General features: G+C 43.5%; 1 protein-coding gene and 1 long non-coding RNA gene across 8 annotated transcripts in view; both read right to left on the minus strand.

Annotated features, from left to right (window-relative positions):
- Mef2 (myocyte enhancer factor 2) overlaps nt 1-10,000 on the minus strand; it is a 475,383-nt gene that overhangs the window by 346,896 nt on the left and 118,487 nt on the right. The window lies entirely within an intron of this gene.
- LOC147470343 (uncharacterized) lies at nt 3,987-6,888 on the minus strand. Its single transcript, XR_015191656.1, has 2 exons — nt 6,662-6,888; nt 3,987-6,576 (listed from the first exon to the last, which is right to left on the minus strand). It is a non-coding gene; the product is annotated as an uncharacterized LOC147470343 (long non-coding RNA).

Below are 10,000 nucleotides of genomic sequence, written 5' to 3' on the forward strand. Positions count from 1 at the left end.
CACCAGTGAACTTCACAGCCCCCTGCCGTACACCAGTGAACTTCACAGCCCCCTGCCGTACACCTATCCCCGCTTTCGCCGCGTAAATATCCACTCCGCCGCCGCCTTCTGCCATAACCGAGCAAATCCACGCCCTCAGACCCTCGCGCGGAAGCCATAAGCGAGATTAAAACAATGGCTACGATGGCAACCGACGACCATCGACCGCGATCCGGGGACGCTTTCTTCTCGTGGGGGGGGGAAGGGGGAAGGGGGTCTAGTAAATTAGTCAATTAATCAACTGATATCCTGCCTGCCTCCTTGCCTCCTTGCTTACTTGCTTGCTTGCCTGCCTGCCAGCTTACCTACCCGCCTCCTTCCCTCCCAACCTCCCTCCCTCCCTCCCTCCCTCCCTCCCTCCCCGCCCCCCCTTTTTTTTTTACTGCCCCGCGATTAACCAAGGCGATTTACCAAAGCGATTGATTCCCCGGTCTCTGAATCACAACGCAAGACTTCTGGATCTCCGTCGGTCCTTCGGCCAGCCCAAGACGTTAATCCCTTCGGCTGCAATGAGGAAGGAAGCGTCACCGTAGGACGTCGCCGAGGTTGGAATATCCCGGAATATATGGTCCGCTACGAGATACACGGAGGGGGGAGGGGGGAGGGGGAGGGGGAGGGGGAGGGGGAGTGGGAGGGAGGGAGGGAGGGAGGGGGGAGAGGGAGAGGGAGAGGGAGAGGGAGAGAGAGAGAGAGTGAGAGAGAGAGAAAGAGGGAGATGGAGAGAGAGAGAGCATCCTCATCCTCATCCTCCTCTTCCTCTTCTTCCTTCTCTTCCTTTCCTTCCGCCTCTCTTAACTATACCTCTCCTTCTCCCTTTCCCTTTCTCTTTCCTTCTCCCTCTCTCATTCTCCCTATGTCCCTCTTTCTTACAATCCCTCTCCTCCTCTTTCTCCTTCTCCTTTTCCCTCTCCTTCTCCCTTTTACTCCCGCTCTCCCTCTCTCTCTCCTTCTCATTGCCTTTATTCCCTTGTCCCGTCGTCATTTTCCCCTGCCCTATCATTTGACTTCATGTCGTGTGCATGAAAGGCCAAAACTCCGTTACAGTTCCCGATTCCAAATTATTCCTCCATCCAAGCAAGCACCGCGACTGCCGTTTGAACCGCGTATTGCATGTACCTCATTGGTGCAAAAAAAGGGGATGCGCCATGTTGGTCCGCATGCGTCCCCGAGAGAGATGCGGGATTAGAGCGACGACAGTGAAACCGAGTATTAATATCATGAATCACCGCGGTCACTGCAAGGAGAGCAGTGGCATGCAGGCGGCCGTGCATGGCGATGGGTGCGATTGGGGGTGGCGCCAGGGAGCCTACACGGCAACACACACACACATACACACACACACACATACGCACACACACACACACACACACACACACACACACACACACACACACACACACACACACACACACACACACACGCCAGTCGACGACCTGTTTTAGGCGTTTGTCATTACTCTATCGCAAGAATCAAAAGTCCTGCCATCAAAACGAGGCTCGCACGCTGCCGAAGCCTCTTTCCCTTACAAGTAATGGAGACAATAAAAAGACGCCAGTGACTTAACGAAGCAAGCACTATACCATTCTATAGTTATTCAACTCACTCATTTCTTTCTCTCTCTCTTTCTCTTTCTCTCTCTCAACTCCCTTTCTATCCATCTTCTTCTTTTCTTATTTCTCTATCTTAACTCACTCTCCCTCTCTCCCTCTCTCCCTCCCTCCCTCCCTCCTGACTGACTGACTGACTGAAGAAGAGGGAGAGGGAGGGAAGGATTGAGAGGGAGAGGAATGGATGAAGGAGGGATAGAGGGAGAGGAATGGATGAAGGAGGGATAGAGGGATAGGGTATAGAATGAGAGGAAGAGATAGAGATGGGGGAGGAAATGGAGATGGAGAAGGAGATGGGTAAGAAGAGAAATAGAAAGAGAGAGAAAGAGAAAGAGAAAGAGAGAGAGAGATAAATAGATCCACGTAATCCCAAGAGACAAAAAAAAAATAAGGCAAAGCAACCAAGCCACAAGAAGACAAAAAGAAGAAGAAGAAGAAGAAGAACAAGGCTCAGGGATAATGCTCAGAATCCTCATCACCATAATCGCATCCACAACCCCCCACGCCTTATTCCACGTGTCCGTCGCGATTTCCATCACACAACTTCATCACTGCTTTCAACGGCAAGCCTCCACCATTGTCATCATATCCGTTCCTTATCGTCACCATACACAATCGCCATTTCAAACAAGCAACATTACCATCTAATGTAGACCTTACCATACTCTGTGTGTGTGTGTGTGTGTGTGTGTATGTGTGTGTGTGTGTGCGTGTGTGTGTGTGTACGTGTGTGTGTGTATGTGCGTATGTGTATGTGTACGTGTTGTGTGTATGTGCGTATGTGTATGTGTACGTGTGTGTGTGTATGTGCGTATGTGTATGTGTACGTGTGTGTGTGTATGTGCGTATGTGTATGTGTACGTGTGTGTGTATGTGCGTATGTGTATGTGTACGTGTACGTGTACGTGTGCATGTGCGTGTACGCGTGCGTGTGCATGTGCGTGTACGTGTGCGTGTGTACGTGTGCTGTGCGTGTGTGTGCTTACACATGTCTCAACACGCACACACACCCGATTTTAAATCACGTATCGCATCACGTTTACGGAGACCTTGGTCGACAAGCACTCTCTCGCATGGTCACAATTCACGCCTCTTCCTGGTCGAACGGTGATGCTGTTGGTGTTGCTATGGTTATTAGAGAGAGAGAGAGAGAGAGAGAGAGAGAGAGAGAGAGAGAGAGAGAGAGAGAGAGAGAGAGAGAGAGAGAGAGAGAGAGAGAGAGAGAGAGAGAGAGAGAGAGAAAGGATGGGAGGGAGGGAGGGAGGGAGGGAGGGAGGGAAAAAGGATGGGAGGATGGGAGGATGGGAGGGAGGGAGGGAGGGATAGATAGATGGAGGTTGGGAGGGAGGGAAGGAGGGATGGAGCGAAGTGGTGAGGGAGGGAATGGGGGTAGTAGTGAGAGAGGATGTGAGAGTGGGTGGAAGGGAAGGGATGAGGGAGGGGATGGAAGTGAGAGTATGAGGGCGTGAGTGAGGGCGCGTGAGAGAAAGGAAGGAATGAGCAAAGGAAGAAAGAAAAGAAGGCAGGAAGGAAGGAAGGGAACGGCCGAAGGAAGGAAAGGAAGGAAAATTGCAATAACCATAAAGGAAACGGATGAGCGAATAAAAGATAATTATAAACACAAGTACAGACATAGGAAGGAAAAAAAAATATGAACACACACACACACACACACACACAATGCCATGATAGTTGACATAGGTTAGGAGCGCGAGTATGTACCGTGGAAATTTGAGGAACCTAAACGACTTGAAGTACGACCTCCTACCATGCTTCGCTGCGGCACAGGATGTCAGAGCTGCCAAAATGACACCCTTCGGCAACCATGAGTGGATGGCGGTGCATTTTGGTGGCAGAACGTGCTATTCCTCTCCACACTTCTACTTCCCCCCCCCCCTTCCGAACTTTGACGTTTTTTCTGCTTTCATAATCTTTCTCTTTCTCGTTCTCTTTCTCTCGTTTCTTCTCCTTTTCCCGTGATCTGGCTCTTTCTCTCTTTTTATTCTCAATATCTCTCTGTTTCCCACTCTTTTTATCTTCTTCCTTTTCCCCTAATTCAAAATCTTCTCCTCCTTCTGCTTCTCTCTCTCTCTCTCTCTCTCTCTCTCTCTCTCTCTCTCTCTCTCTCTCTCTCTCTCTCTCTCTCTCTCTCTCTCTCTCTCTCTCTCGTTCGACCTTCCCACGCCCTATCCAGTGCCCATTCTATGACCTTCTATTGTGGCCTTCCTTATATTCGCTTTCCTAAACTACCACCATCGCTTCTTCTTCTTCTTCTTCTTCTTCTTCTTCTTCTTCTTCTTCTTCTTCTTCTTCTTCTTCTTCTTCTTCTTCTTCTTCTTCTTCTTCTTCCTGTAAACACAGGTGTCTCCTTATCCTGTGTATGAGCATGTATGAGGGCGATGATGATGATGATGATGATGATGATGATGATGATGATGATGAGGAGGTGGAGGAGGATAGTGGTGATGAGAATGGTGATGATGGTGGTGGTGGTGAAGGGGGTGGTGATGATGTTTATGGTGATGATGATAATGGAGATGATGATTATAATAAACTTGTATGCACAACGCTTCTACTTTGTACAAGTAGTGGTCAATGCATGTTGCATTACAATGGTAGCAGAGTATTCTAAGAATAATGGTCGCAATGGATGCAAAATGGTGCCATACCCCTCAACACTCAAAGACACATAGGAGTTTACAATCTAAATACCCCTCATACACACGCAAATAAGAATCCCATATGCCCGTATGCCCCTCCACTATCCGAAGACAGGGTATAAGTATGTCTTCTGTAGAGAGGGCATTAGCAGCATCCTCAGCCACCACTTTCTCTTTCCAGGGTCGCGGACGCCCCTTGCCCCGGCGGACGGCGGCGCGTGACACCCTTTTCAAAGAATGGAAATAATGAAGACGATAAGTGATAACTATTTTCTTCTTCTTCTTCTTAACCATCGTCGTCACTACCACTATCATCATCATCATTATCATTATCACTATCATCAATATCATCATTATCATCATCACCATCCTCAACCATATAATCACAATCACTATATTGGTGACGATACGAATAACGACTATGACAAAAATCACAATAACAGCAGAAATACCAATAATAATAAATAAAAGAAAATTATGACAGAAATAATAACAATAACAGCATCAATTACATTAATAACAAATGATAACAGCCTAAGTGTATATAAACCATAAAAAAAAATAATAATCAATAACTTCAACGAATAACAAGCAACAAACAAATCAAATACACAAAAAGCAGAAATAAAAACAACAAAAATCCCAGCGTTCTTATCACCTCATTAGTCAGGAATCGGCCGACGGGGGAATTTACGACAATAGAAAAACAATAATACTTTCACATCGTAAACATTTAGAGGTGTACCCCCCCCCCCTCTTCCCTAAACTCTGTCCCATTCAAGGAAAAAAGAGAGGCTGAGGTAGAGGGAAGGGGGGAGGGAGGGGGGGAGGGAAGGAGAATGACAGAAGGAGAGGAGAGATAGATAGAGAGAGAGAGAATAACAGAACAGGACAAAATAGAAGAGAAGAAAAAAAAGAGACAGAGATGGATAGAGAAAGAATAGAACAGAACAGAATAGAATAGAAGAGAAGAGAGAGAAGCTAGCCTCGAGAGCTGCAACAGACAGGACTAAGCAAGCAAGCAAGCCAAGAGGATATCAAAACAAGTGCACCTCGGACCCAAGGCTCGGCACCCGACGACATATTTCCCTTCCCCTCCCTTTCTCCATTGTATTTATCTCTCGCTATCACTCTCTTGCTCTCTCGGTCTCTCTCTCTCCCTCTCTCCTCAAAGAAGGAAAAAAATAAATCTAGAAGAAGAAAAAACAGGAAAATACCCAAACCACATCATAAATCTCCAGAAGCGAGCTCGTTTCCATTCAGAAAACTCAAAACCAAACGAGTTTTTCTTCCCTTTTTTAAATCTATTTTTATGTTGTTTTTTCTTGTTTTTCTTTTTTTGCCTCGAGGAGGGAAAGGAAGATCATTCCTGTAATACGTGTCCGGCGTAAAATGGGCCAATTCGGAGTATAAATAAAGGCTGAGCTCGAGCTTTTACAGAGTGATCGACAGACAATACATACATACATAAATACACACACACACACACACACACACACAACACGTGTGAATGTGAACATATATGTATATGTATGTGCCTGCACGTGCGCACGCACGAACGCACACAAATATGTGTATGTATATAGTTTATGTAAATAGGTTTCATTCAATATCACTATACCATTCAAACAATGAATCAATGCAAACGAAAAACATAATTCCAATATAATAAAAACACTATAAAAAAATCGACAAAAAAACATGATTAATAAGGAAGTGTAAAACAAACTGTTGGTGTTTTCGTCTCCGTGATGCAACTGACCTTTGCTTCGACTTCAAGTGCCAAGCCAACACAGGAGGCATAAGGTCAACACACGCACACAGACGACTACAAATGCTAATCCAAGGGAACTGACCTCCCCCCTCCCCCCTCCCCCACAACCACCACCACCCCTGGAACATCATCGACTAAAAAGTACGACTTCAACTACCTATGGTTATGAAGAGAAGAGAAGAGAAGAGAAGAGAAGAGAAGAGAAGAAAAGAGAGAGAGACTAAGCCTCCAGAGATGCAACAGACAGGACCAAGCAAGCAAGCAAGCCAGGATATCAAAACAAGTGCACATCGGGTCCATGCCTCGGCACCAAACGAGATGTTTGATGTTCGATGTTTGTTTGATGTTCTTCTTTTCTCCCTTTCCTCTTTATTTTTTTTCTCTCTCTCTTTTTTTCTTTCCTTTCTTATTTCTTTTCATTTATTTTTACCCCATTTTCTTCTTTCTTTTATTTAATTTTCTTTCTTTCTTTCCACCTTTCTTTTTTCTTTTCTCCCTTTTTTTCTTTCTTTTTTTTCTTTCTCTCTTTTCTCTTTTATGATTCTACCCCCCACCATGGACCACATGCAATTACAAATTACCCTGGAATCGAAATCGCATGATGCTCATACACATGATTGTAGTTCCATCGAAAAAAATAAACGTAGAATAGAAAGAGAAATAAAATGAATAAACAAAAAATAAAGAAATTGAGAAAACAAAGAATTAAGAAAATAAAAAAGTCAATAAATAAAACAAGAAATAACAAAACAAAAAAAATAATAAAGCAAAAAAAAAAAATAATAATAAAAAAAAAAAAAAAAAAAAATCTGATGACAACGATGAAAATTGAAACGGGTGACTATTGCGAGGTCTGCATGCGGTCAGTGCACGCCCACAACGCACACCCAAACAACCAACACGCCTCCGCACACACTCATTCCCCGAAGCCCTCTCCTATATCCGCCCGCCGCGGAGGAAAAGCCACGACAACGCCCAAAGAACCATAACCCACGCCCACAATCACAAAGGAAAAAAAATAATATAAAAACGACATCCCAAGTCAACGCGATCAACCATAAACAAACAAAATTAAACAACAACAAAAAATAGACGAAAAAAAAATAAAAAAAAATAAAAAAAACATGAAGGCACAAAATACAGAGCACGCCCATCGCGTCAGCACTCACTCGCGCGCCCACAGCCTAACCCAGTCAGCAGCTCCGTCATACCAAGCCACCTACAACACGCACAAAGCAAAGCACCACGTCATACTGGCAAAGCGCAATGTAAGACGCCATAATCCCATGCACCAACGAGTCACTTCACTTCAACTCAACGACTTTGAGACTCTTCAACGAACGCCATGCACAGATAATTTAAGACCATATTTTCAAAACATGCAAAGAGAAACAAGTATAGCTTCTTTTTTTTAGGTTTTATACAGCACGCACTGTACATGTATAATAATAATAATAATAATAATAATAATAATAATAATAATACATATATAAATCTCTATTATTATTATCTCTTGTTTCTTTTTTTCTTTCTTTTTCTTTATTTCTCAATATTTATTTGTTTCTTCTTTTTTCCCCCTCCTACCTTTCCATCTATTTTTTCTTCTTCCTCTTCTTCTTATCATTACCATTTTTTCTCCTCCTTCTCCTTCTTCTCCTTCTCCTACCTCCACCACCTCCATCTCCATTCAATTTGTTTCTCAATCCTTTATTCCATTTTCCTTCGCCGCCCTCATACCGTTCCATGCAAAGGAATCCGTGCTATTTCCTTCACAGACGACGCACAAATGACTCCTCCACCTTGGGCCAGCCGAGCCACGCGGCGAAGGTCACACTTCACGATCATCTCTGCAACATTGTCAACAACCTTACGCGTTGCAGAGGGTTTTTTTCTCGCTTGCTGTTGCTTCATTAGCGTTTTTGTTACTCTTTTTTTTTGGGGGGGAGGGGGAAGGGGGTTGAAAAACAACAACAACAGAGAACTGCAAATCATCTTGCAATAACGAATTATTTCTGAGCATAAGCACACACACACAATGACAACGATTGCAATGCCTAAAAAAAACAAATGCCCAAACAGATACATGCCGATAACACGAAAATCCAAATCTAACAGACTTATCAAAAGACAGACATATCAATCAACCAACATTTAAGTCATGCAACTGAGGTATGTAAAGATGAAGAATCAGACACACACACTCACAAAAAATTGCTTGCACGCACGAACATGCACGAGCAAGTAAATCGTGAATAAGTTAGAAGGCCAGTGAAGGGTGGTGGAGGGGGGGGGGGTGGAGAGTGAGGGGAGGAAGGGAGAGGGTGGAGAGTGAGGGGAGGAAGGGAGAGGGGGGGAGAGGGAGAGGGAGAGTGAAGGGAGTAGGAGAGGGGGGGAGAGGGAGAGGGAGAGGGAGAGGGAGAGGGAGAGGGAGAGGGGAGAGGACAGGGAGGGGAGGGAGAGGAGAGAGACGGGAAGTCGGGGAGGGGGAAGGGGAGGGAGAGGAAGAGGGAAAGGTGGAGAGGGCGGGGATGGAAGGGAGACTGAGGCATGGTGCAGGGGAGAGGGAAAGAAAGAGAGGGGAGAGGAATGATGCAGAAGAGAGAGAGAGAGAGAGAGAGAGAGAGAGAGAGAGAGAGAGAGAGAGAGAGAGAGAGAGAGAGAGAGAGAGAGAGAGAGAGAGAGAGAGAGAGAGAGAGAGAGAGAGAGAGAGAGAGAGAGAGAGAGAGAGGAGGCAGGGGAGCGGGAGAAGAGGAAGGTAGGAGCAAAGGGTACGTGGAAAGGAGGGAATAAGAAGAGATAGCGAAACGAACGTAAAATGATTAAAAAAAAGAAGAGAGAGAAGAAAATAGACGAATGGGTTTCGATGAAGAAAGGAAGAGCCGAAAGGAGAAACACAGAGAAAATCAAAAACAAAAATAAAAAGATTAAGATAAAACAAAAATTATGAAAACTAACAAAAACAAATAAAAAAATGAAAAAAAATAAAAAAGACCCACAGAAGAAGAAGAAGGAGAAAGGAAGAGAGAAGATTCCAAAGAAAATATCCATAATCGTGTATTACTTAAGCAAGGTCACACATCTGGGGACTCAACACGACCCAAGGTCAACAAAACGCCATGTGAGTTTATTCACTTCTTAATAAAACAAAAACCCAACAGATTTGGGCATTCAAAAGTATAAACATGAACCCATCGAAATGAAGAGTCTTTCTATGTATGAATATATGAGTGCGTACGTGTGTGTGTGTGTGTGTGTGTGTGTGTGTGTGTGTGTGTGTGTGTGTGTGTGTGTGTGTGTGTGTGTGTGTGTGTGTGTGTGTGTGTGTGTGTGTGTGTGTGCATCTATATCATATAAATATAAATATAAATATATATATACATACATACATATATATATATATATATATATATATATATATATATATATATATATATATACATATGTATACAAATATAAATATATGTATAAAAATTATAATAATATATATAAATAAATAAATAAATAATATATATATATATATATATATATATATATATATATATATATATATATATATACATACACATTCTACCTTCTTCTTCTTCATCTTCTTTTTCGTTCTGGGCGTCAAAATAACGTTCATATCAATTAAACATGCAGATGATCCAGATGCTCAAACAAAAACAAAAAAATGAACAAAACAAAACCGCTAACCAAGAAAAAAAAAATCTCAAAAACACATGTCCACAAACAGTCATTATCATTTTTTCCCCATTTTTTTGCTTGCATGCACAGCCACGACATCAAGCAAGTACACAATCACATATTTAGACGGTTAATGTACATTTACTCATGGTCAATGTCACTCCTGTTGAAAAAAAAAAATGGTGGGAAAGGGGGGAGGGAGAGGGGATGAGGAGAGGAGGAATGGGGGTGGGGAA

Source organism: Penaeus japonicus, unplaced genomic scaffold (genome assembly GCF_977035675.1).
Source record: "Penaeus japonicus unplaced genomic scaffold, GWHDUDI00000001_assembly GWHDUDI00000015, whole genome shotgun sequence".
Lineage (NCBI taxonomy): Eukaryota > Metazoa > Arthropoda > Malacostraca > Decapoda > Penaeidae > Penaeus > Penaeus japonicus.